General features: G+C 44.5%; 1 protein-coding gene across 3 annotated transcripts in view; it reads left to right on the top strand.

Annotated features, from left to right (window-relative positions):
• Window positions 1–27,624, top strand: part of LOC138359296 (zinc finger protein 271-like) — a 149,709-nt gene that overhangs the window by 58,240 nt on the left and 63,845 nt on the right. Inside the window, exon 1 of one of the 3 annotated variants that reach the window (XM_069318432.1) lies at window positions 18,461–18,705. The exons of the other annotated variants lie outside the window; for them this stretch is intronic. The gene's annotated coding sequence lies outside the window, so the exon portion shown is untranslated. Of the gene's footprint in view, window positions 1–18,460; window positions 18,706–27,624 lie in introns of those variants that run through there. 3 annotated transcript variants of the gene reach the window in all.

Here is a 27,624-nt window from a genome sequence, read left to right as displayed (position 1 = left end):
ATTTGGTGCCGTGGTGCTTCCTCTGCCGACACTTGACTGTTCAGTTTCCTTGGCTCTCTGCTGGAGTTTACGACCTACAATCATCAGGCTGGCTGAGGGCATTGATTTTCCCCTTCATTGGGTGCACATCATTGTGGAAGTTTGTGGCCATTTGGCATGTGCTGCAGAGGATTCATATTCCTCAGAGCTCTGTTGTTTGGCTCCATTCAGACTGATCCCCCTTGGTTCCTCGTCTCCATTTAGGGAGAAAGGAGGCAGGGGCTACTTGTGGATCCTGTCTCTTTAGAGCTGGACTGAGGGTGGCTCTTCTGCTGGATTCCCGGGGTTTAGCTCTCTCTCTCTGCTGCTCATGTCTGGGGAGTTTAAAGCGTCCTTGCCAATGGTCTGCCCCGGTTCCGTCCCCTCTCCACGGAGTGGACCATCGATGCTGCTTCGTTTGTGATGTGAGACGTTCGGGCGCCTGGATGTGGATCTCTTCATGCCGGTGGGTCCTGGCATCTTCTCCTGTGTAGCACTATTCCCTGACTGCGAGGCTCCTGTGGTAGATGCATATCAGCAGGTCTGGGGGTTTCTATATCCCTCTTGCTCGTTTTAGCTGTTGTTCCAGGTCCTGGAGAGATTGGAGTCCTTCTGGGTTCCCTAGGGCTGGCCCGGGTTCCTACACTGCTTGTTCAGTGCTCGAATCCAACTGTCATTCCATGTGGCTGCTTCTTCCTGTGAGTCAGCCAGCAGTGCCATGCTTGGGTGATCTTCTCCACTCTTTGCGTTTGGTCCTTCTAATGGGGTAGGGGTATTGTCCCCCCTCTATGTCGCTCAGGTACTTACAAGGTCTCTCTCCTGTGAAGTTCATCTAGGCATCAGTACTCACTTTCAGTATGTCAGTGTGACATACTGAACCAGTATGAACCTAAGGTCAGTATGTGGTTCTTGGTTGTAGTTCTGCCACTTACTTTCATTATTGTTCTTTTTGGTTGGCATCTCCTGCCAGTACTGATGCCTTGGATTGTACAGTGCTGGCAGAGCTGCTGCAGCTTCCATACAGGATCTACACTGTCTCAGCAAGTTGTAGATCCAAGTGTTTCATGCTTTTTCTGGGGGGAGCCCCGTCGGCTCCCCGGAGCTATCCCAGGCTGATATGCTAATGTCAGACTTTGGCATCAGTCATGTGTATGGAGTTCTTAGGCCTACCGGGGACCACGGCCAGAACCGGGCCCCCTCAGAGAGGCAAGGGGAGCAATGGCCTATAGAAGCCCCCGTGTAGTTGGAAGCATTCTATGTCTGCCATCGACCGGAATAGGCACCCAGAAAGGTAAGCGCCCCAAAACAAACCCCTATTCTGGTTAAAATTGCTACCAAAAACCGAACTAGTGGATAGAACTCCCCAACCGAAAACAAGCAAACTAGTGTGACGTCACACACTGCCGCGCCGCTGTCTGCACAGCTCCCCCCTCCCCGGGAGGGGGAAGGGGGAGCCCCAGACCCCCCGCGCCGGCTACCCACACCTCAGTTCTTGAGGCTGATGCTATAGGCGATGGTCATGTGCTCTGGCTCCGGTGTCGCTACTGCACTGTGCTTTGCGTGTGGTGTTAGTTTTGTGGGTGCGAGAGCCAGGAGTTATCTTCAGTACTCGGGCTGCATGCGCCTAGGGCTGCCTTCCCTAGGTGCCCTGTAAGTACTGCCCTTGGGGCTTGGGGCCACCTTCCACAGGCTCCTCGGGGTCTGCCTCTGCTGGTCCGTTTTACCTTTCGGTTTTTCGGCCGCCTGTTGGGCTCTTGGGTGTTCTGTTCTCCCTTGTTACCGGCAGGTAAGAGGCAGTTTGCACTGGTAGGGGCGCAGGGTGCTGCTCAGCTTGTATTTCCCGACATCGCGGCCGGCTCTGTTCCTTGGGGTTCGCTGTCCTCTTGCGGGGTTTTGTTTTTCTTTTTGTTTTTGCCTGGTGGGGGGGTTCTGTCATTTTATTCAGTTTGTTTTTGCCCTTCCACTGTTCTCCTCGGTGGCGCCCCCTGCTAGGTCCCCGTGAGTGTACACGTCCCTGGGGTTCAGCTTTAGAAGTTTGCTTGGTAGTTTTGGGCGCCGGTTTGCAGCACCCTGCCTGGGACTACCTGAGCGCGAGTCCTCTTAAAGTAAACGCTCAGGACCCTGGGAATCCCCTAGGGGGCGCGTGGGTCCGATGGATGTGACCCCGGAGTCCCCACTCGCTGTGTGCGAGTTTGAGGGTTGCTCGGTCCCCTTGTCTCAGGGTGACCCTCATTGTTTTTGCCTCTGCCACGCTGCCTGTTGGGTCGGTGATACTTTCGACCCTGAGTCCTGTGAGTGTTGCTGCTTGCTTGTGACTCAATTTACCCAATCCTCTGATGATTCTATTCGGGTACAGGCGGCACGTGCGTTGCAGTCTAGGTTTCGTCTGTTGCAACGCACTCGGTTGGTTGCTTCCCCGGATGCCCCGGGGCTGCCCCGCTTTGCTTTTCGAGACCCAGACTTGGGGGTGGGGGTCGCTTCGATCCTGGTTCAGTCCGCACCTCCTCGTCCTTCCCCTTCTGTTCGTTCTGGTCCCCCGCCCCTGCTTCCGGCCCCGAAGCGTCTGAGGGTTTCGGGGTCGGAGCAGGGGTTACTTGATCTCGAGACGTTATTCAGCTCCATGTGCAGGATCCCTCCCTTTCGGCGGCGCTCGTTGCGGAGGACTTGCGCGCCCGGAGCCTTTTGTGTTCGGCCTTGCGGTTCTTTTTCCTCCTGGAGCTGTCTTCGGATTGGCTCATGGAGGATGTGGGGACACTTGGGTCCGTCCCGGGGTCCGGCACCTTGTCCTTGGCTGCGCGTTCGTCGGCTGCCTTGTTGAAGCTGTTCACGCCGATTTTGCGGGATGCGGTTTCCCTGTTCTATGCTTCCCGTCTCGCATGTCGGCAGGCGGTGCTGGGTTCCTCCGTGGAATCTGCTTGGGCTCTGGCTCTTAGGCGTTCTTCACCTTTTTGTCCTCTCCTGTTTGGGGAGTCGGCCGTGGCGCAGTTTATTCAGGCTGCGTCGGCGGCTTGTCGTCCGATGTCGGACTTGTTGGTTTTCCGGGGGTCCCGGGGTGGGTCTTCCCGGAAAGGTCGTGCCAGGGCTCGGGGTTCCTCTCGTCGTGGTAGGCCTCTGGTGTCAGGTTTGGGGTTGGCTCCTCCTGCGGACCCTCCCTCATCTGGTCGGCGCGGTGTTCGCGCTGTGCGGGGTTCTGGGTCTCGTAAGGGTCGCCGGCCCTTTCGCGGTTTGCCCCCTTCACGGGGCGATGGGGGGGCGGCTTGCGCTGTTCGCCCGCGCCTGGTCCCACGATTCGTGGGCCTTTCGGGTCGTGTCTCGCGGCCTGCGGTGGCGTTGGGTGGCCCCTCCCCCCTTTGGTGGGTCAGGGCTGGCAGGGCAGGTTTCTTCCCCTGCGCTCTGTCGAGTCATCTTGGAGTGGGTACGCTTGGGCGTCGTCGAAACGACGTCGTCCCTCAGATGGGTTTCCCGTCTGTTTCCGGTTCCGAAACGGGACTGCGCGGACCTGCGGGTTCATTCTGGACTTGTCCCGTCTGAACCCCTGGGTTCATTGCCCCTCCTTTCGGATGACTACGCTGTCTCAGGTTCGGCTCCTCTTGGAGCCGGGAGCTTGGATGGTGTCCCTGGACCTCCGGGACGCTTATTGGCATGTCCCGTTTCATCCGCGGTTCAGGGACTGGCTCGGTTTTGTTGTGGGGCGTCTGAGTTACCGCTTTCGTTGTCTCCCGTTCGGGTTGAACCTGGCACCTCGTGTGTTCACGCGCCTTACACGGGTTGTGGTGGCTTGTTTGCGTCTCCTAGGTGTTCGGGTGTTGGCCTACCTCGACGACTGGCTGGTTTGGGCTCCCAGCCAGTCAGCTTGCTTGCTAGCCAGGGATTTGGTTCTTTCCCAGCTCGCCGAGTTCGGGTTCTTGGTGAACTGGAGGAAGTCCCATCTGGTTCCCTCTCAGGTTCGGACTTGGCTGGGTCTCGTGTGGGACTCTCGAACCGCCTCCTTCTCTCCCTCCGGAGTCTCTCCTGCGGCTGCGGTCCCGCCTTCGTCTGTTTCTGGAGGGCCCTCGGGTCACCCGGCGGTTGCTCGAGGGGCTGTGCGGGAGCCTGAACTTCGCGATGGTGGTCTACCCGCAGGGTCGGGTTTGGCTTCGACGGCTGTTCTGGTTCCTTCGGGGTTCCCCCTTCCGCCTCTCTCGCGATCGCGGAGTTCGACCCCCAGGGGCCTTGCGTCGGTTGCTGCGTCACCGGCTTCCTCTTCGGGTTTTTCGGGGTTCAGTGCCTTGGCGCCTACCCGAGCCCTCGCTCGATGTGTACACGGATGCGTCGTCTCTCGGCTGGGGTTTTGTGACCAGTGCTCACCAGGCCGGCCAGGGGCGTTGGGATCCGTTCTTCCGTCGAGCTCACAGCACGGTGCGGGAGTTCGCGGCAGTGTGGTTTGCTCTGGGGAGAATTCGGGTGGCCCGCGGATCGACGATTCGGCTCCATTCGGACTGCTCTCCGGTGGTTCCTTGCCTGAACCGCGGGGGTTCGATGCGGTCCTTGTCTCTTTGGGGTTGGTCGCTTCGGGTGACTCGTCTGCTGAGTTCTCGGGGTTTGGCTCTCCTGGCGGTTCACGTACGGGGCGTGTCCAACGTCTTGGCCGACACCCTGTCTCGCTTCGTTCCCCTCTCCACGGAGTGGACGGTCGACGACGAGTCCTTCCGTTGGCTTTGCCAGACTTTCGGGCTCCCCGAAGTGGACCTCTTCGCGTCGGCGTCTTCCCGTTTATGCGGCGCCCTTCCCCGATTGCGAGGCCGTCGGGGTCGATGCCTTTCGGCTAGACTGGTCGAGGTGGGGGTTCCTGTACCTCTTTCCCCCAGTTCGGCTGTTGCTCCAGGTCCTGACTCGCTTAGAGACTTACCGAGGGAGAGTTGTCCTTCTGGCCCCTTGGTGGCCGGCCCAGCCTTGGTTTCAGGCGCTGGTTGCTCGGTGTCTGAACCCGAGGGTTTTCCCACGGCTCCGCCTCTTTCAGCAGATCGGGCCGGTACGTCACGTAGCTGGTTCGATCTTCTCCTCGAGTCTTCGCGTATAGTTTTTTTGCCTCGAGTCTTTCATCATCTCTATGGTGATCAGGTGGCCTCCTTGTTGGTGTCCCACCTGAGGGCTTCTTCTCGGCGGCAGTATGAAGTTTCCTGGCGGTCCTTCCGTTTCTTTTTACGTCTTCGTCGTGTTAGCTCCTTGTCTGTTCGGGTGGTCTTGTCCTTCCTCTCGTGGTTGTTTCAGGACCGTCATCTTATGCCTAACACTGTCGCTTCGTATCGTGCGGCGCTGGCGGAGCCGCTTCAGCTTCCTTTCGGTATCGATGTTACGTCTGCGCCGTTTCGCAAGCTGTCTCGTGCATTGTTTCACCTCCGGCCTGCTCATGCATCGCCTGAGCCGTCCTGGTCTTTGGACAGAGTGCTCGCTTTCCTTTCATCTCCTCGTTTCGTTGTGGCCCCTTCGGTCCAGGATTGTTTTTCCAAGGCACTTTTCTTGTTGGCTTTGGCCTCTGGGGGTCGGGTAGGGGAGCTTCATGCTCTCCTCCGGCGCAGGGGTTTCTGCTCTTTTGGTCGTGGTGATTGTTTTGTTCGTTTGCAGCCGTCTCCTTCTTTTCTGGCGAAGAATGAGACTGCTGCGTTCCGGAGGGGTCCATGGGTGGTTGATGCTTGGTTGGTCAGGCCGGGGGTGCATCATGTTTTGTGTCCGGTTGCGGCGCTTCGCCGTTATTTGCGCGCCACAGCTTCTGTGTCCGGGGACGCGCTGTGGGTTGATCCGGTTTCCCTTCTTCCCTGTTCGCGGGTTCGGGTCTCTCAGGTCGTCCGCAGGGTTATTAGGTCCAGCCAGCCTGCGGTCTATCCCCGTGCCCATGACATTCGTAAGTTCGCGGCTCTTGCTGCCGTCTTTGGGAATATGTCTTGGTCTGATATTCGGGCGCGGGGATTTTGGCGGTCGAACAGGGTCCTGGCTGCTCGTTACCTTGTGAATGTCCCTGGGCCTCGTCGGGCCTGTGTTGCTTTGGGTCGGCGGTTGCAGCCAGTTGTCTCGGCTTCGAGTTGAGGGGTGAGCGACGACCGCCTCCCGGGTAAGTCCCTCTTTTTTCTGTCTGTGGGTAGTTAGCTCCGGGGAGCCGACGGGGCTCCCCCCAGAAAACCAGCGTTGAATGTAATGAAATGCCATTTTCTGGGTGAGTCCCGGAGGCTCCCCGGCATCCCTCCCTCCCTAAGGTCGGCGGTTTTTCGCGTTTTTGACATCCAGCGTCAAGAACTGAGGTGTGGGTAGCCGGCGCGGGGGGGTCTGGGGCTCCCCCTTCCCCCTCCCGGGGAGGGGGGAGCTGCGCAGACAGCGGCGCGGCAGTGTCTGACGTCACACTAGTTTGCTTGTTTTCAGTTGGGGAGTTCTATCCACTAGTTCGGTTTTTGGTAGCAATTTTAACCAGAATAGGGGTTTGTTTTGGGGCGCTTACCTTTCTGGGTGCCTGTTCCGGTCGATGGTAGACATAGAATGCTTCCAACTACACGGGGGCTTCTATAGGCCATTGCTCCACTTGCCTCTCTGAGGGGGCCCGGTTCTGGCCGTGGTCCCCGGTAGGCCTGAGAACTCCATACACATGACTGATGCCAAAGTCTGACATTAGCATATCAGCCTGGGATAGCTCTGGGGAGCCTCCGGGACTCACCCAGAAAATGGCGTTTCATTACATTCAACGCTGGTTTTTTTCCCCCCCCTCTGGCTTGTTCTTTTGACACCAGGGTCGTTCTGGTCTCTAGGCTGGATGCTTCCCTTTTCTCTCTCCCATTCATTTTCCTGTTTTGCCTTCGGTCTGGTTTTCTTTTCTTTAGGCTCTTGTCTACGTTGTTTTTCCAGCTTCCACATCAGGGTGCTTCAGGCTCTCCTTCAGTAATTACCTAAGTGTAATTACCTGAGTGTAGTTACAGGATGAGAGCTACACTCGTGGTGTCCCGTCTTCCCAGCACTCTTTGTCATATAACGCTTTGAAACTACTGACGGTCTTGGCCTCCACCACCTTCTCACCTAACTTGTTCCAACCGTCTACCACTCTGTTTGCGAAAGTGAATTTTCTTATATTTCTTCGGCATCTGTGTTTAGCTAGTTTATATCTATGACCTCTTTTTCTTAAAGTTCCAGGTCTCAGGAAATCTTCCCTATCGATTTTATCAATTCCTGTTATTATTTTGTATGTAGTGATCATATCACCTCTTTTTCTTCTGTCTTCCAGTTTTGGCATATTTAATGCCTCTAACCTCTCTTCGTAGCTCTTGCCCTTCAGTTCTGGGAGCCACTTAGTAGCATGTCTTTGCACCTTTTCCAGTTTGTTGATGTGCTTCTTAAGATATGGGCACCACACTACCGCTGCATATTCTAGCTTTGGCCTAACAAAAGTCGTGAACAATTTCTTTAGTATATCGCCATCCATGTATTTAAAAGCAATTCTGAAGTTAGAAAGCGTGGCATAGGCTCCTCGCACAATATTCTTTATGTGGTCCTCAGGTGATAGTTTTCTATCTAGAACCACCCCTAGATCTCTTTCTTTATCAGAATTCTTTAAAGATTTCTCACATAATATATATGTTGTGTGGGGTCTGTGTTCTCCTATTCCACATTCCATAACATGGCATTTATTAAACATTAAATTCCATTTGCCAAGTGGCGCTCCATGTACTTATTTTGTCCAGGTCATCTTGAAGGGCATGACAATCATCTAAGTTTCTTATCCTTCCTATTATCTTAGCATCATCAGCAAACATGTTCATATAATTCTGTATACCAACTGGTAGATCATTTATGTAGACAATAAACATCACTGGTGCAAGAACTGAACCCTGTGGTACTCCACATTTGACATTTCTCCAGTCCGATACATTGCCTTGATCACTGCCCTCATTTTTCTATCAGTCAGAAAATTTTTCATCCATGTTAGAAGTGTACCTGTCATCCCTCCAATATTTTCCAGTTTCCAGAACAACCTCTTATGTGAAACTCTGTCAAAAACCTTTTTTAGGTCCAGATAGATGCAGTTAACCCAACCATCTCTTTCCTGTAATATTTCTGTTGCTCGATCATAGAAACTGAGTAAATTTGATACACAGGATCTTCCAGATCGAAAACCATACTGTCTGTCTGATATTATATCATTTCTCTCCAGGTGTTCTACCCATTTAGTTTTAATTATTTTTTTCCAATATTTTGACTATTACACTTGTCAATGATACCGGTCTATAATTAAGAGGGTATTCCCTGATTCCACTTTTGTAGATTGGAACTATGTTAGCTTTTTTCCACACATCAGCTACAACTCCTGTAAACAGGGTTGCCTGAAAAATCAGTTGAAGAGGAATGCTGAGCTCAGGTGCACATTCTTTCAGAACCCATGGTGAAACTCCATCTGGACCAACTGCCTTGTTCTTATTTAGCTCCTTGAGCATTTTTTCCACTTCGTCTCTAGACACCTCTATGTGCTCTATGTTGTTCTCTGGAATTCTTATTGTATCTGGTTCCCTGAAGATTTCATTTTGTACAAACACACTTTGGAACTTTTCATTTAATGTTTCACGCATTTCCTTTTCATTTTCCGTGAATCTATTTCCCATTTTCAACCTCTGTATATCATCCTTTACCTGCAATTTGTTGTTTATGAATTTATAGAATAGACCTGGTTCTGTTTTACATTTGTCTGCAATCCCTTTTTCAAAATTTCTTTCTGCCTCTCTCCTCACTGTTGTGTAGTTGTTTCTCGCATCTTTGTATCGCTGGTATGTTTGGGGGTTTGGCCTCTTCCTGTATTGATTCCATTTTTGTGTCTTTTGGTCTCTGGCCCTCTCGCACTTTCTGTTGAACCAATCCTGTTTCCTAGTTCTGTTTTGGTATAATTTTTTTTGTGCCTTTATCATATATTTCACAAAACTTGACATACATCTCATTCACTTCCTTGCCTAGCAACAAGTCTGTCCAATTATACCCACTAAAAAAATTTCTAAGGTTGCCATAATGTCCTCTCCTAAAGTCAAGTTTTTCAATTGCATCAACCTTCATATTTTCTTCCAGATTATAACGCATTGCATACTTTATTCCCAAAAAGACATGGTCACTTTTACCCAAGGGAGGAAGGTACTGAATGTCAAATATTTTTTCCTCCTGGTAAATATCAAATCTAGCATGGAGGGAACTTCCCCTTCCCTCATCCTCGTAGCTTGTTTAACATGTTGGTACAAGAATGTTTCCAGGGTGAGGTCTACAAATTTACAGGTCCAGAAATCTTCTGTTTTAGCTTCATATGCTTCCCAGTCTATGGCTTTCAAGTTGAAGTCACCGACTATCAACAGTCGTGAACTATCGTTATCTGCTCTCGCTATGATCTCTCTCATTATTGTTATAAGACCTTCTCTTTTACTATCTAGCTCCTCCTTTGACCATGTGCTGCTTAGCAGTGGACTGTATGCATTTATGACCATTAGTTTATCATCCTCATGGCAGATGTCTAGTGCTATTATGTCAACTTCTTGTGGATTGGCATTCATTATTTCGTTCACCTTTAGGTGTTCTTTCACCAGCACAACAACGCCACCGCCTTTCCTAATTTTTCTGTCCCGTCTCCAAATTGAGTAGCCCCTTGGGAATATGACTTCATTTAAAATAACATCTTCAAGTTTTGTCTCCGTGAGTGCAACAATGTCTGGTGTCTGCAGCTGTATTACATCACTTAACTCCAGTATCTTCGATCTTACTCCATCTATGTTGGTGTATGCAATCTTCAGGAACTTGTTCCCCCTCTTCTTATTTTTCACTCCCCCTCTCTCTAATGATTTTGTTGGTTTGCCTTTATGTACCACTTTACTGGTCTGCCTACCCCTATCACTTTGTAGAAAAAAGAATTGATTTCTTCTTCATTCCTACTCTCATTTAAACGTTTTGCCTCAGCGAGGTTCAGTTTCAGCTTCTCTCTATCTTCTTTTGAAAGATCTCGTCTTAACGACCACACTTTCCCATCCTCCTCACTTTGTAATTTTCTAGCATTCCTTACTACTTCTTCCATCTGTTTGGCACCATTTAGGGTGATCCTCAAAAGTCAATCTTTCCCTTTCACATATCTGCCTATTCTCCTGTAGTCGCACACATTCTCAGTGGTTGTAAGACCTTCCACGAGGCCAACAATTTTATCTACTACTTTTGCTTCTTCTACAGCTCTTTCTGACCTAGATGTTATCTCCTTTTCTTTGCAGCCAAAAATGATCAGGGACTTACTCCGATCAACTGTGTTTTGCACCAACTTCGGGTTAGATGCCAATTCTTTTCTCACTTCCAGCCTAATGTTTGCTTTATCTTGGTTGCTGCAGTGTTTGACTTCCTTTACTGCTTCTTCTATTTTTTCCTTCTCCTTGGCCACTTGTGCATAAGTGAGTTGCATGTTATCTCCTTTTCTTTGCAGCCAAAAATGATCAGGGACTTACTCCGATCAACTGTGTTTTGCACCAACTTCGGGTTAGATGCCAATTCTTTTCTCACTTCCAGCCTAATGTTTGCTTTATCTTGGTTGCTGCAGTGTTTGACTTCCTTTACTGCTTCTTCTATTTTTTCCTTCTCCTTGGCCACTTGTGCATAAGTGAGTTGCATATCTTTCTTGCACTGTTCTATTCCCTGTGTAACTTCCTCCATCTGTGCTGACAAAAGCTGTTTCTCCTGTTGAAATTCCTTACCTAACCTATTGTAGTCATTTATGTTGAAATTTACTTTAACTTCTTCCAAAGCTATTTTTAAGAGTCTATTTTCTTCTTCCATGGCTTTGCAATTTGTTTCCAATTGAATCTTATCCGTGCACAAGTCTTTCACTACAAACGCTACACGCTGGCACTTTCACTGTGCCAGCGGTTTCGTTCTTTTGGTCCAGGTGGTCAGTTTCTTAGTCTCCACCTTTCTCCTTCTTTCTGGCTCAGTTGGGGTCATTTAGTTTCCGAAGTGGTCCCTTTGGTTTTTGTTTCATTGCTCCAGCCCGGGGATACATCCTGTTTTGTGTCTTGTGGTGGCTTTTCGTTAATGATTTTGTACTTTTGCTTTTGCATTTGTGCATATCCTGGGAGTTCCTCCAGTGTCTCTGGTTCCCTGTTCCAAAGCTCATGTTTCTCAGAATGTCTGCTGTGTTCTTCTGGCCCTCTGACCTGCAGTCAGCCTTCATACCCATGATGTTTGCACATCTGCCGCCCTCTCTACCATTCATTACTAATATGAACTGGTTGGTTTTCAGGCATAGAGGTTTTTGGCGGTTGACTGTAGGTCTTTGCAGCCAGATTTTTTGGTTCTTGTTCCAGGGCTCAGCAGTCCTTTGTGGCTCTGGGTTGGCTTTCTGCACTGGCCTTCTCATTTTCTTTGTTACCTGCAGTGCATAGAATATTATTGATTCTTATTAATAAAGTGGTATGAAAGTTAATTTGGCATTTTAGTTAATTTTTTCTTTCATTAACCCTTGTGTTGCTCAGGGCAAATTAGCATTTGTCACCCACAGGCACATACCAGAAAAAAAAAAAATCTTCTAAACCTGTTAATTTGTGTTCTCTGATCATGGGAAAAATAATAAAAAATCATAAGTGGCATGTATTCCCGCTATAGGGTGGGGAAGTGGCAAAAAACAGGCGCTGACTCAGCGTGCATCCCAAGTGGTCTGCTCCTTCCCAGCTGTCAGGCAGGAGTGGCCACAAAGAGATTATTACCTAATTATTTCAATATCTCTGATTGATTTTTCATAGTTTTTTTGTTGTAATATTATTCAATAGTGTCTAGTGTGATATATTTATATGATAAAATGTGTGAATCATTGCTGTACTCAAAATTATGGTGTGCATATTGTTGATTCAATTATTATGTTCATCAAACAGTGAACAAATACTTTGTCAGTTATTACACTATATACACAGGTTTTATATAAGTATCTGCATGTTTTGTTCACTACAACAAACCACTAAGTTGGTATTATGAGTCAAAAAGCAATGAGGAGTGACTGCCACACACCAGGCAGCCACTCGCTGCCACTCACTCCCTCAACACCTCACTCGCCCATATTCTCCTCCCACCATACTGCTTTTGCCACGAATATATTTATGTTCATTTTTTGCGCACAGTTCCAAATGCATTTTATTTGTTTTTACATGCTAATCCTATGTATAATGAACACATACACTATATTATGGCAGTAAAACATCCATTCTGTCCGAAGACACTGTCTTACGTGCATGACACTTGTGATCACATATGTTGCACATATTTACCATGTATCATGCTAATTTATGTATATATACAATCTATTTACACATTATACACTGTCACACACTATATACATTTACCATCAACACATTCAGAACACCACGAGTGTGAACTGTCAAACCCAGCCAGCCCTCCTTCACTACAACATTGTATTCGCCAACATTGCTTCTCCCATCATACAGGTATTCACACCAATGTTTCCTGTTCATTTATGTATATTTACAACATATATACACAGTATACACTGTCACACACTATATACATTCACCATCAACACATTCAGAACACCGCGAGTGTGAGCAGCCACACCCAGCCAGTCTCCCTCACTCCAACATCTTACTCGCCAACATTGCTCTTCCCACCATACTGTTATTGTTTTTATTACACTACACATGTTATATATACCTATCTACATGTTTTATTTACCGGAACTATGCAAGTAAGCCGATATTGTGTGAGCACAGTGTGAGGTTTTCTATTTTGCTTTCCCGACTGCAATGCATACGTCACCAATGTACATGTGGCAGACGCTTCACGAAGCTGTCGGAATCAGCAGAGAAAATACGAGAGCAACCGTACAGGGCCTGGGAGCAAGGTCGAGTTAAGAGTCCGTGAGGGTCTCTTCTCAAACTAGCCTCACCTGGTCCTGGTCCACATTGATCGTTGGAATCTCCTCAATGATTTAACACTTTAACCCTGAAATTGCGCAACACGTCTGCAGGCCCACGTCTGGTTTGCGCAACACGCCTCCAGATATTTTTATTTTTCACGTTCCATTCAAAACTGGCATGCGGTGACGCGGGTATGGTATGGGTGGGGGCCCCAGTGATCGTCCGCCATCTTAAAAAAAAAATCCCAGCATGCTCCGCGGCTGTATGGAGCCTCAGTTTCACAGCAGGAACCATATCTGACGCATCCTTTACGAGCTCCCGCTCCACGGTGACCCGCGGTCATGGAAAACGACTCTCTGAGGAGGAAATACGCGATATTTTGTATGATGACAGTGCTATGGATGATGACCTAGACTATGATCCAGAGAAAGGCCTTACTCAGAGATCTGATACGAGTGAGGGAGAGACGGAATTGGAAGATGTGGCGAGCATGTACAGTACACGCGCCTCGCCCAGCCTGCCTCGCCGCTTTGGGTCAACACCGTTATCATCACCACCATCATGTATGTCCCCAGACGCTAGTAGTTTATTCAGTTACAGTACATGTGACGAATATTTCTCGGGCTTCAGTGACATTGGCTCCGATACGAGTAGTGTGGACGACCCGAGTACGAGCAGCAGTGGTGTTACCAGGCAGGGTTTTGTTGCCTCAGCAACACGCTGCTGCAGGAGGCAGTGTGTCTCACAGCATGTGGACAACGACAGTGGTCCCTCAACATCATTTATTCGTGGTAGGCCTACAGTACGTAAATCTGCCTCAGCGCCTAGCATACCCTCACGCAGCTCCAGCAGCAGCAGCAGACGACGTAGCCATGTTCTTGGTGCTCGTGGTGGTGTTGGCGCCAACACCAAACCCCCTGGTGTACTTGTGTGGGAGGATTGCGCATCATTTGTCCCTCAAATACCAACGTTTGATGATAGCAATGTTGGTGTTACACCATTATTCCCATATACCAGTGATGATATGGCAGACATGGAATATTTCCAGGCACATTTTGACAATGTATTCATGATGCGTCTTGTGACTGAGACAAACAGGTTCACTCACAGCCTCATAGACGACGGCATTTTACCTGCCTCACGCGATGGAAGGACACGACAATCGACGAAATGTACGTGTTTCTGGCACTCAGCATAATGATGAAGCACTCTGAGAAAGCTGTCATCCAGGATTATTGGAGCAAAGACAGCCTTGTTCCATCGCCCATGTTCAACCGGTACATGTCATGTGATAGGTCTCTCTTGATTCTCAGGTGCCTGCATTTCGAGAATAATGCAAATGAGGACAGACACGACAGACTGTGGAAAGTACGGAAGATGTTCAGTGACGTGAGAGGGAAGTTCAGGGATTATTTTGTACCTGCACAGAATGTGGTTATTGACAAGTCACTTGTACTGTTCAAGGGGCGACTGGCATTCAATGTGGGACATTTGGGACTTGACTCTATTTATTTAATTATTAATGTAATGAAAATCAATTACGAAGGACCACCCACTTTTATAGTAAAGAGGGAAACTAATAAAAATGTGATCATTAGAAAATTCCTAGATGAACCAGTAACTATGGATAAATACTAGAGAATATAATCACTTATATAATTAATGGGCTGTATATAATTTAACTGAATCAAAGCCTCAAACACCTACATTGGGGGGTTATTACTAGAACTTCATATATGTCTAGGAACTAGTGTGCTTCGTGCACCAATTCATTATGCAATAATCTAATCCTATGACCAATTATAGAATCAATAAACAATCACCAATAAGAACATAGATTATGAACATGAGAAATTAATGATTATAATAAACACATGTTAATCCAGAAAACAGTGATCCGAGAGAATAATATACTACAGATAATGTAATTTAAAGAATACGGAAAGTGGTCTTAGCTTGAAGACGTTTTCCAAGACATCGGTTATGACTCATCCTCGGAATCTCCTGAACTCATCATGGAACACTGGGAGATGATTAACACGGGAAATGACAGCTCGGGGAATTCTTCACACACGCTGCAAATCAAAATATATTCAGTAGCAACATATTAGGCTGCTAAATATCTATGTTCAAGAAATTAAAATGGAGAGTGGAGACAGATAATAACCTGTGGTTTATTATAGTCGCTCGGCGTGACGACAAGCTACTCGGCTATAACCTATCCGTAATGATGCATCAAAAAGGAATAAAGGTACTTAGCTAATAGGGCACTGTGGAAGTTAAGGCTTGCCGAAGCTCGCGTCCTAGGTTCTGGCGTCGTAGTAACGAACGCGTGGTGTCGAGCCTAGCCTAGATGTTGACGCGCTTCTCTGGCCAGTCACGTTGGGCTACACGGAACAAATTAACAGGTTCCGGGCTGAACGTCATGTTAATTCTCGTTGATAGTTCACCACGGCATATCCAGTGACACTGACACCAGCTAAGTTGCTATATTCTGCAACTATTCTTCACACCTCACAGTGGCGACTTTCCTCCTCCCTGCTCACTCGATGGCGTCTTCTCGGGTAAGCGTCTCGTGGTAATGGCGTCTCCCCTGCCCCGCTCCGCGTCCCGCATTTGATACACAAATTATTTACTACGAATAATATCATTTCTCGCACTTGCGATTGAAATGCTCGGATAAGGACGGGTTTATTATTCAGAGGAGTTAAATATTATTATTTGCCCATTTTACGATGGTAAACAAGCAATGGAGATGAATTAAAGTCTCTCCAGGGCATTCACGCGTGACGTTAAATTTATTACCAGATAACAGTTGTAACTATAAACGCTCGATTTGGCATTAGTTGGGGATCAGTTTATCTGTAAATAATTATCACACAGAACACCGTTGTTTTATAGAGAATCAAACTCAATTCTCTGACACTCTGGATATAGATGTGTTTATTATAATGGAATCTGACGCAATACTGGCGTCTGGTGACGTAAGAATTCTAGCCTTATTGTACAGATGCAATTATTAGTACATGTGAACTCTACGTTTGGTTAATTTTAATTACTACAGTGATTAGTAGATTTAATAATAATTAATAATAATACTGTACAACAGTGTTGTATTAGTGTTGGAAATTTCCAACATAACTCCGGGGGGAGAATTTTAGGGTCGCAGTGTAATGTGGAGTACTGACACACCCATCCCGAAGTTGGTATTAATATTAGTATATTAGTATGTTAGTACACACATAACGAATGTCCCGTATTTGTCAAGGACATACAAGAAACTTAAGTCTTGCAGAATTCATGTTAAATGGAACATGTTATTATGAATTATTTATAGCCTATACAACAATTAAGAATTTAAATCACACAATTCAAATAACTGAGAATCTACTGTGATGAGAATGTCTTGGGTCATAGTGACTTGTAACTGTTTTGTTACTTGACATCCCACCACATTATCATCATGGCTACTTAAATTAGATGAGAAGGGGTTTGCCCTTAGTTAGAGCTATAATAGGCTTGTAGTTTCCGTTCGCATTGTTGAACAACTGCTCTAGTGGAAACATGTATTAAATATTAAAACATTAAATGATTAAATTATCGGTAATCAGGAACCCTCTGAAGCTCACAATAAACTCAACAACTAGGGTCGCAGTGACATATAATGGTGTATTACGTAGCTGCTGAATCGTAGGTAAACTCAGAAAAAGTTCCTAAGAACTGATAACACTATTGTATAAGTTGTATTCTACATTATTATACAGTAAAGTATTATTGGGTCATTTAAGATCAAGGAGACTATGACACTGCAGTAAGGTCACTGTCTAGGGTCGCTGTGGCTTGTAACTATTGAGTTACTAAACAATAACATAATGCAGCATCATGATCACCCCAAAATCAAATGAGGAAATTGAATTTAATGTGCACTGCCGTGCAGTAGTCATTTTGACTGATGGTACAACTAATTTGCTAACTAGCTAAGATAGTGGAAAATTAGAGAACTGAAAAGATTTATTCATTAAATCAAGGGAAATCCTGAGTCGACAGTGAGATTAGTAGCCTAGTCATGCTGACTTATGAGCTAGTTAAATGGCAGCTCATAGGCTTGACACTGTAAACTTGTTAATACAAAATCAACCTTTACATGAAATTGAGTTTATTAAATCAGTCTCTATAAGTGCAGTATCCACTCAATTTAACAGCCTATATGGGGCTGAGCCCTAGTCGTTATTTACGGAGCTCCGTTATTTCCGACGTTAAGTCGGGTCGGGTAATTTTTCAAGTAACATTCAGGTAGGATATATTTTATACTGTATAACTAAAATTAAATAAAGTCCATTGTGTAATTGCATTCCAATTTAGTGCACGGCCGACGATTAAGCCAGTTGCTGGCTGCTGCATGGATGATGTGTGAACACGCTCTGATCAAGTCCAGATGGGTTGGAAAAAATTGATTCATTCCTTTGTATTGAAAAATATTTCATGTATCAATCAGTGAGTTAATATTGTCTTAATAAAATTTTAGAGATGTGTTTTGATTTACCCTGAACAGTGCAGGTAATGTATTTTTAATGTTACGACACAGGCTGTGGCGGCCATGCCATAACAATGGCGATCGAGCCTTGTCACTTAGAGCTAGCCAAGACGAAATATTTTGAGCTCACCTTTTCTCTGCTGACGATAGAATATACATTTGCAGAGACTAATATGTAGCTTTTGTTGAAAAAAAACAATTAATATCTTGTAATACTATAATAAAATTGGTAAATTGACTTACTTTTAATGTTACGACACAGGCTGTGGCGGCCATGCCATAACAATGGCGATCGAGCCTTGTCACTGAGAGCTAGCCAAGACGAAATATTTTGAGCTCACCTTTTCTCTGCTGACGATAGAATATACATTTGCAGAGACTAATATGTAGCTTTTGTTGAAAAAAAAACAATTAATATCTTGTAATACTATAATAAAATTGGTAAATTGACTTACTTTTAATGAAGCTGAAGATTACGAAGCTGTGATGATTACGTCATCCTCTGCAGCGCTTGTTTTATATTGTTTATATTGTATACAGGGTACATACTGTATGTACAGTACACTTATTTTCAGGCACTCACTTCACACAACAGCTAGCCTTACTACTAATTCACATGAGTTCTAATTCTACTTCACTATTGACAATTATGTTGAATGTTAAACTCTGCTGCTGCTCGTGCATGAGAATATCCTTTATCAAGTTTCTTAATTAACTCCAGCTTCTGTGCAACCGTCAGGCGCTTCCTTTGGGTAACTTTTGGCATTTTGTAAATTAAAAAGATCACAATTACAGTACAGTAATATCCTTCACAATTGAAGCTAGCCGCGCGAGTTCACGGTAAACAATGGGAACACATGGCCCGGCGGAGTACATACTAGGTCCGTGGGAAAAAAAATACCTAGTGCCTATACATACTATAAAAGGTATTTAATAAGAAAACAAAGACTTTTGCTTAATAAAAACTGTTTCAAAATATTTTATTAATAATAATTTACAATTTTCTTCATTAAAGTGTATCATTTTAAAAGAAAATTAAGATGTAATATATGACTCTGGACGATCCAGGTCGGTGGCGGCCTGGTCGCCATGTGAGGGGACGCTGATGCCACAACAAACCCAATACAGACCGTCGGTAATATCGACCGCAGACCGGTATAGCAGGCTCCAGATACTGGGATCCCAAACCGGTCGTTAATACCGGCAGATCGGTATAAAAGAGGCCGTTAAATTGAGTGGATACTGTATAGTCAACTGCAATTAATGGTGAGTACAGATTAGGCTAGTACTAAGTTGAACAGTAAGCACTCAATTGTTACGTTAATTCTAAGGTGAGCTATATTAAGCTCATGAAGCATGTTAATTAACAATGCTGATGTTTAACGATAATGCATTAAACAAAGGGAAACCTAAGATTGCTGGAAATTAAATTACTGCTACGACTAATCCTATTCAAGATAATTTGTAACATTTTCCCAACCTAAACGTTTCACGGGTTATTAGTTCTCTGTAAATTCACTTACGTATTGGTAAGTTTGCAAGTTTGTTCGTGCTGCGCTCCTACACTAATTAAGCAGAAACGAAAGAAAAAACAACTCAAACAAAATTGATGCAAGTATTTATCACTAACTCTTAGTGCAGAAAACATTGTATTAAGAAGGTTTTCTTGGCAAACCTCAAGCGCAAGTATTGTGGACCAGTGGTCCTAGTGAATTTATAATTACAGAAGTTGCTTGGTGACTTCATAGTATTGCTAAATTCAGGGAATGCCAGTGGCATTAAGTGCTAGATTCTCTAGCCTAACATTATTAATTACCTTGGGAGTACTAGATTCTCTAGCCCAACATTATAATTTACCTAGGAAGACTGAGTGTAGTCAATTATTACTTGTCGAGAATAATTCTAGGTCTGCAGTGGATTCAATGGTTTGGTCGCTGTGACTTGTACTTGTTTGAGTACGGACCACTGGTTTTCCACTGAGAGCTATGAAACATCTCGGCGAGCACTAATTGCACTACATTCAATCTGAGTTTATTACTCAGCTGTGTTTCTCCTTTTAGCTTGTTGCTGGAGAATTGATTTACTGCTGACTAATTGATTATTGTTGGCAGGCTTAGGCTTGTTGACATTCAGAACTTTACCTGTAAGTAAGTAGCCACCTGCAGATTGGAGCATATTCATTCCCAATCGTTTAACATGTCCAGTTATGAACTGGTAATAGTAGTCTGCTCCTACTAGTACATCTACATTGTTAAGGCGGTCAGACGTTAACTTGTTGTCAGCCAAATTGATTTCACGTTCCTGCAGGAAGTAGGCTGTGTACCCCAGACCCTTAATATTTAAGTCTAAAGGTATTTGATCTACAACAATGGCTTGGACAGCCTTGGCATGACTACCTAGTCGTACAAGCGGTTGAACTACTGAGTATTCATGGGTTCCTCGATTTATCATGAACCCTGACAAGTTTAATTTTACCTGTCTGATTGGTTGTAAATTAAGTGCCTCTGCTGCCCTTTGAGTAATGAAAGTTCTCTGGGAACCTTGGTCAAATAGTCCACGTGTGGTGATCTTGGCTCCTCTGTTCTTTACTTGAAGTTGGGCAGTAGGCAAAGCAGCATCCACTTGAGATGCTTGTGAAGTTACGCTGTACACATCTCGCACCTTGCAGCACTGTACTGGTGTAGATTCTCTACGTCTTATTCTAGGATTGACATAATTTGTCCTAACTAATTTGCACAGTGCAGCATGATGCTTGCCCCTTCTACACCTATTGCAGGTGTTCAGTGGGGTGTCACAGCTATTAACATTATGTGATTTGAGACACCTAGTACATTTGTGTAACTGTTTGAGTCGTCTGACTCTTGTGTCTCTATTAGGGTAATTAGTACATTTGTACAGAGAATGGTTTTGATTGCAAAACAAGCACATTCCCCATCCTACAGCTCGTTTAGGGGTTACCGGTTTAGGTAAAACAGTACTTGTAGGTTGTGATGGTTTTGCTGCTTGCATTTGCTTGTTATTTATTCTCTTGTGAGTACTTGGTGTACTCTGGGGAACCATTAATAGGCTCTTGGGAGTGCTCTTTGGACTATTAGGTCTCTTAAGAGCACCTATGGAGTTATTAGGAGTGCTCTTTGGACTATTAGGTCTCTTAGGAGCACCTGTGGAGTTATTGGGGGTGCTCTTTGGACTATTAGGTCTCTTAGGAGCACCTGTGGAGTTATTGGGGGTGCTCTTTGGACTATTAGGTCTCTTAGGAGCACCTGTGGGGCTCTTAGGCCTTACTGATGAATCAGTGTTTGACTCATTGTCATTACATTGATTATTAGCACCTTTGTTACCTAGTGACAGTGTCACTTTAGGAGTTTCAGGTAAGGAAACTGATGTGGGTACAGTTTTGGTGCATTCAGATTTAGCATTAAGTGCCTGGTCTGCTGTATGATTACTCATATTGCGCAAACCTGTAAATATATCCTGCATTGACAGGGTATTACCATTCTGGTATACATATAATTTATTAAGTGTGTCACCAGACAATTTTCTTTGGATGACAATTTTTGTCATCCACTCAGCAGTTGGGTGATCCACCTCTTTCCTGAAGGAATTTATCAGTGACTCAAGCTGGAAACTAAAGGCTTGTAAAGAGTCAACTGATTGTTCTGGTGAAGATAAATTTAATAATTGGTGTACAAGGTTTATAATAGTCTTCTCATTGTTAGCACTTACTTTAGAAGGCTGTTGTGAGCAATTGTGACCATTACTTGTGTTGCTTAAGGCTTCTTGCTTAGCCTCGGTTTTAATTACAGCTTCGGCTGCTGCTGCAGCATTAGCTTTATCATTTTCTGGTTCAGATTCACTGATTATTGCAGCTTCACTTGTTTCATCTTCAGCTTCACTTGTTTCTCTGGGTTCTTGTGATAAGCTAATTAATTCAGTAGCCTCATGTAGTGAACTTATAGAATCCAGGGAACATTGAGAAGAGCTGTCTAAAAATTGATCAGACTCTGTAAACAAATCATCACGTGAAGTTGTATTTGATGAGAGGTTAGAAAATGAAGGTTGAACTTCAGTTGTTGATCCTGTATAGTGATCAGTATTGATTAGAGGATTCTCCTCATCTTGAGGTAGCTCATGTATTTCATCTGAGCTGGGTACTTGCTCGGTTGTAGGTCTATTAATGATCTGTTCTATCCACTCGGGAATATCTTGTCTCGCAAGCACCTTCTTATACTGGTCTAACCTGGTTTGAACGCTACGTTCATAGTTATCAAGATCAGACTCTGTCAGACGTAAGTGGTCTGAGACAGTATGACCGACCTGGAGTAAATTGCTATGAGACTCGATTGCAGTCTTTATAGTGTCATAATTTCGGCTAGCGTTCCTTATGGAACTTGCTAGTCTGTAGACGTCACCTGGGTCAGTTTCTACACAGTTGTCACATCTGATAAGCAGTTTTCCTAGCTGAATTTGAAGAACGGTCAAGAATCTTGCATTCCTTTCTAGAGGATTCATTCTTGTGGTAAATTGAGCCTGATAGGGCTTATATAGCTACTTGTACAGCTATGGTGTCTGCTCCTTGATGTAGAGCAGGTATAATTATTGACAGCCTGATATTTTCTTGAGGCTGGTTGTAATTTACCTCATTTAGAGGTTAGCTACCTACCTAATAATAAGCAACTAATATTTGAGTGGTACCTTGGTCTCACTACAGGTGTTCCTCAGCTTAGCTCTTCAAAATCAGCCTTGGATGGGTAGTTGACTTACAGTAACACTCAAAGGATATACATAGAAATATGCAATAAAATATAATTACACAATAAATGGTTAATCCCACCCTTAATAGGGTCAGCACAAAAGAATAATATATATGCCACTAACTAGCTCAAGCCTAGTCGTGAGAATTTCTACTTAAGAAACTACAAATTTATTTAGTCTATGTTTGTGCCAAATTCAGCACAATCACAGTCTAAATTGCTACCTAATAAAGGTTGGCAAAGATTATATTGTGGTGCAATAATGTGCAAATAATTGTGCTGTGTTTTTGGGTTTTTTGGATTTTATATAGTTTATAATATATATACACTGGTAGAATTATGTGTATAAGAAATTAAATGAACACAAGAGAATTAATTGTGTTTGGCAAGTATTCTACTGCCGTAAATAATATCTAACTCCTGAATGTACTCCTAATTGTGGAATAAATGTTATCAGGGTTAGTAAGGATTAATTAGTATGGGATCAGCAATTTATATTAGTATACTGGATCCTAAAATGTTAATGATCCACTGACTTGAGTGAATCAGTAATTATAACATGGATTCAGGCTATAATGGACAGTCTGCTGACAGTCATATATTGAAATATTTGTATAGCCCAAATAGTTAACACATAATTGGTGTTAGTGATTAATATACATGTTATGAGCTGTTGCTCCTGGTGACCTAAAGATTCTTACTTCAGTATGAAGTGTAGGCCTAAGTGTTGTGGGCAATAAACTGTGTCCCATGAGTGCTACCTTATACATAAGGTATAAGTAGCAATGAATTGGTGTGACTTAGGCTAACCTATGGTTTACGCTGTTGGTAAACACAATTAATTAAATGGTTAGTCTAGACTACATCACACAAGGATTAGTTATTACTAATTAGTATTTATAATTATAATTTATGTTTATCCGGTTCGATAAGGACCATAATGTGGGACATTTGGGACTTGACTCTATTTATTTAATTATTAATGTAATGAAAATCAATTACGAAGGACCACCCGCTTTTATAGTAAAGAGGGAAACTAATAAAAATGTGATCATTAGAAAATTCCTAGATGAACCAGTAACTATGGATAAATACTAGAGAATATAATCACTTATATAATTAATGGGCTGTATATAATTTAACTGAATCAAAGCCTCAAACACCTACATTGGGGGGTTATTACTAGAACTTCATATATGTTTAGGAATTAGTGTGGTTCGTGCACCAGTTCATTATGCAATAATCTAATCCTATGACCAATTATAGAATCAATAAACAATCACCAATAAGAACATAGATTATGAACATGAGAAATTAATGATTATAATAAACACATGTTAATCCAGAAAACAGTGATCCGAGAGAATAATATACTACAGATAATGTAATTTAAGGAATACGGAAAAGGGTCTTAGCTTGAAGACGTTTTCCAAGACATCGGTTATGACTCACCCTCGGAATCTCCTGAACTCATCATGGAACACTGGGAGATGATTAACACGGGAATGACAGCTCGGGGAATTCTTCACACATGCTGCAAATCAAAATATATTCAGTAGCAACATATTAGGCTGCTAAATATCTATGTTCAAGAAATTAAAATGGAGAGTGGAGACCTGTGGTTTATTATAGTCGCTCGGCGTGACGACAAGCTACCCGGCTATAATCTATCCGTAATGATGCATCAAAAAGGAATAAAGGTACTTAGCTAATAGGGCACTGTGTAAGTTAAGGCTTGCCGAAGCTCGCGTCCTAGGTTCTGGCGTCGTAGTAACGAACACGTGGTGTCGAGCCTAGCCTAGATGTTGACTCACTTCTCTGGCCGGTCACGTTGAGCTACACGGAACAAATTAACAGGTTCCGGGCTGAACGTCAAGTTAATTCTCGTTGACAGTTCACCACGGCGTATCCAGTGACACTGACACCAGCTAAGTTGCTATATTCTGCAACTATTCTTCACACCTCACAGTGGCGACTTTCCTCCTCCCCGCTCACTCGATGGCGTCTTCTCGGGTAAGCGTCTCGTGGTAATGGCGTCTCCCCTGCCCCGCTCCGCGTCCCGCATTTGATACACAAATTATTTACTACGAATAATATCATTTCTCGCAGTTGCGATTGAAATGCTCGGATAAGGACGGGTTTATTATTCAGAAGAGTTAAATATTATTATTTGCCCGTTTTACGATGGTAAACAAGCAATGGAGATGAATTAAAGTCTCTCCATGGCATTCACGCGTGACGTTAAATTTATTACCAGACAGTTGTAACTATAAACGCTCGATTTGGCATTAGTTGGGGATCAGTTTATCTGTAAATAATTATCACACAGAACACCGTTGTTTTATAGAGAATCAAACTCAATTCTCTGACACTCTGGATATAGATGTGTTTATTATAATGGACTCTGACGCAATACTGGCGTCTGGTGACGTAAGAATTCTAGTCTTATTGTACAGATGCAATTATTAGTACATGTGAACTCTACGTTTGGTTAATTTTAATTACTACAGTGATTAGTAGATTTAATAATAATTAATAATAATACAACAGTGTTGTATTAGTGTTGGAAATTTCCAACATTCAAGCAGTACATCCCATCAAAGCAGCACTGATTTGGACTGAAGTTTTTTGTGCTGTGCGACTGTGAGACTGGTATTATCTTGGACATGATATTATATTCTGGTACAGACATCGACATACCAGCTCAGGATGAACACAGGTTTTCTGGCAGTGTCGTAAAAACCCTGGTTGATACCTGGTTGATGAGTTTACTCCCCAAGCCTGGCCCGAGGCCAGACTTGTGAGAGTTTGGTCCACCAGGCTGTTGCTTGGGGCGGCCCGCAGGCCCACATACCCACCACAGCCCGGTTGGTCCGGCACTCCTTGAAGGAAACAATCTAGTTTCCTCTTGAAGATGTCCACGGTTGTTCCTGTAATATTTCTGATGCTCGCTGGTAGGACGTTGAACAACCGTGGACCCCTGATGTTCGTACAGTGTTCTCTGATTGTGCCCATGGCACCTCTGCTCTTCACTGGTTCTATTCTGCATTTTCTTCCGTGTCGTTCACTCCAGTACGTTGTTATTTTACTGTGTAGATTTGGTACTTGGCCCTCCAGTATCTTCCAGGTGTGTATTATTTTATATCTCTCTCGTCTTCTTTCTAGTGAGTACATTTGGAGGGCTTTGAGACGATCCCAATAATTAAGGTGCTTTATTGCGTCTATGCGTGCCGTATATGTTCTCTGTATTCTCTCTATTTCAGCAATCTCTCCTGCTCTGAAGGGGGAAGTGAGTACTGAGCAGTACTCAAGACGTGGCAACACAAGTGATTTGAAGAGTACAACCATTGTGATGGGATTTCTGGACTTGAAGGTTCTCATAATCCATCCTATCATTTTTCTGGTTGACGCAATACTTGCTTGGTTATGCTCTCTAAACGTTAGGTCGTCGGACATCATTATTCCCAAATCCTTGACATGCTGTTTTCCTACTATGGGCAGATTCAGTTGTGTTTTGTACCCTGTATTATGTTTAAGATCCTCATTTTTGCCGTATCTGAGTACCTGGAATTTATCACCGTTATCTTGATGGATAACGGTGATAATGAATGGATGGACGTTATCACCGGTTCCTAATGGAACCGTTGCTGAACAAGGGGCATATACTGTTCACCGACAACTATTACACCAGCCCCTTGTTGACCAGATACCTCCTTGCCCACAACACCGACGTATGTGGCACTGAAGGCCCACAGGAAGGAAATGCCAGTGTTAGGTATAGGTATAGCCGTGGATGAGTGCCAGCTGCGCAAGTGTGACAATATGCTGTCAGTGGGGTGGAAGGACAGACGCGAGGTGAATATGCTGACTACGATTCACACTGGTGCCATGATGGACAGTGGGAAAGTCCACTTTCAGACATGCAACACCCTGTATAAGCCAGACTGTCATAGACTGTAAAGTGAACATGCGATAAATGTTCGATAAATGTCGATAAATGTGACATGATGCTTGGTGGAGTGGAGTGCATGCGCAAGTCTGTGAAGTGGACAAAAAAGTTCTTCTTCCACCTCATGGATGTTGCAGTGCTCAACTGCTTCAATATATATCTAGTAAAATCTGGCAGGAGACCGTCTATACGTACATTCAGTGCTGGTGTTGTGTCACAGCTGCTAGTAAAGTATGGCAAGAAGGGTTCCATTGTACCGCGCGGGGTACAAGCAACAATGCCACACGCAGCTCCAGACAGATTGAGGGATAATGAGAACTTCGGAGTACATTTGCTCGAGCATATGCCAGGCACAGCATCACGGGAGAAAGGTAAACGTGCATGTATAGTATGCAGGAACACTACCCGCAGAGAACAAAAACGAAGATGCATCAGCACCTGGTGCGTGGAGTGCAAGGTGCCACTCTGCGCCGTTGGCTGTTTCGCAGCATATCACACACTCGTAGAGTACTGAGTGTGTTTATGGTGTGTGTGTATATAGTGTGTGATTCTGTACAGTGTGTATATAAAGTGTAAATATAAATATAAATATATTAGGCATGATACATTGGAAATTGTGCAGGATAAGTGAACTTGTTTGTGATGCACGTAACACAGTGTCTACGGACAGTACGGATGTTCTACTGGCATAATATAGTGTACGTGTTCATTATACATTGGATTGGCACGTAAAAATATTTAAATTGTATTTGGAACTGTGTGCAAAAAAATGAACGAAAATATATTCGCTGCAACTCGAGTGCCTCGCCCTGAGTGCCCTACTGGCCCCGGGAGCGTATGTCACGGGCGCACGGGGAATGTTGACGTCACGCCCCACCTTACGGACCTCATAGCAGCCAAAGTAAGTACAATTTCGATTTTTTTTTTTTACATACCCATACTGAGGGAAGGGTTTTTGACACTTAAAAAAAAAAATCCAGAGAATTTATTTCCTGCGCACTGGGGGGGGGGGGGGGTGTCATATTTGGAGGCAACGCAGGTAAGGGGTTTAGGGACGCCTAGGGTCCTCATCACATTTATTGTTTAGTAAATAATAGGCAACTCGGTGTTGAAGATACCTGGGGCTGAAGACTTGAGTAAATAGTTGGCAGTATTCAGAAGTGGTTCAACAGAAACACCGCATAAAGCTTAACAGTAGTTTATTTACTAACTTAACCACTAATACAAAGGGTGCTTGATTTATTTTAGATTGGCGTCAGAAAGGCTATGGTTGCATTAGCGAGACTCTTGACATCTGGCTAATTGATTTGGATCCACTTGTGGAGAAACACCTAACTTAACACAGTTGACAGCCAATCATAAACACGGCAAACCAAACTGCCGGTGTGCAAAGGGATCACAAGAGTTCCAACCGGATACTCGGGAAGTGATGATGCGCAATAAATTACAATGGCACTGTCAGTGGGACAGGCAATAACATGC

Source organism: Procambarus clarkii, chromosome 90 (assembly GCF_040958095.1).
Source record: "Procambarus clarkii isolate CNS0578487 chromosome 90, FALCON_Pclarkii_2.0, whole genome shotgun sequence".
Taxonomy (NCBI): domain Eukaryota; kingdom Metazoa; phylum Arthropoda; class Malacostraca; order Decapoda; family Cambaridae; genus Procambarus; species Procambarus clarkii.
This window is presented reverse-complemented; position numbering and strand designations above follow the sequence as displayed.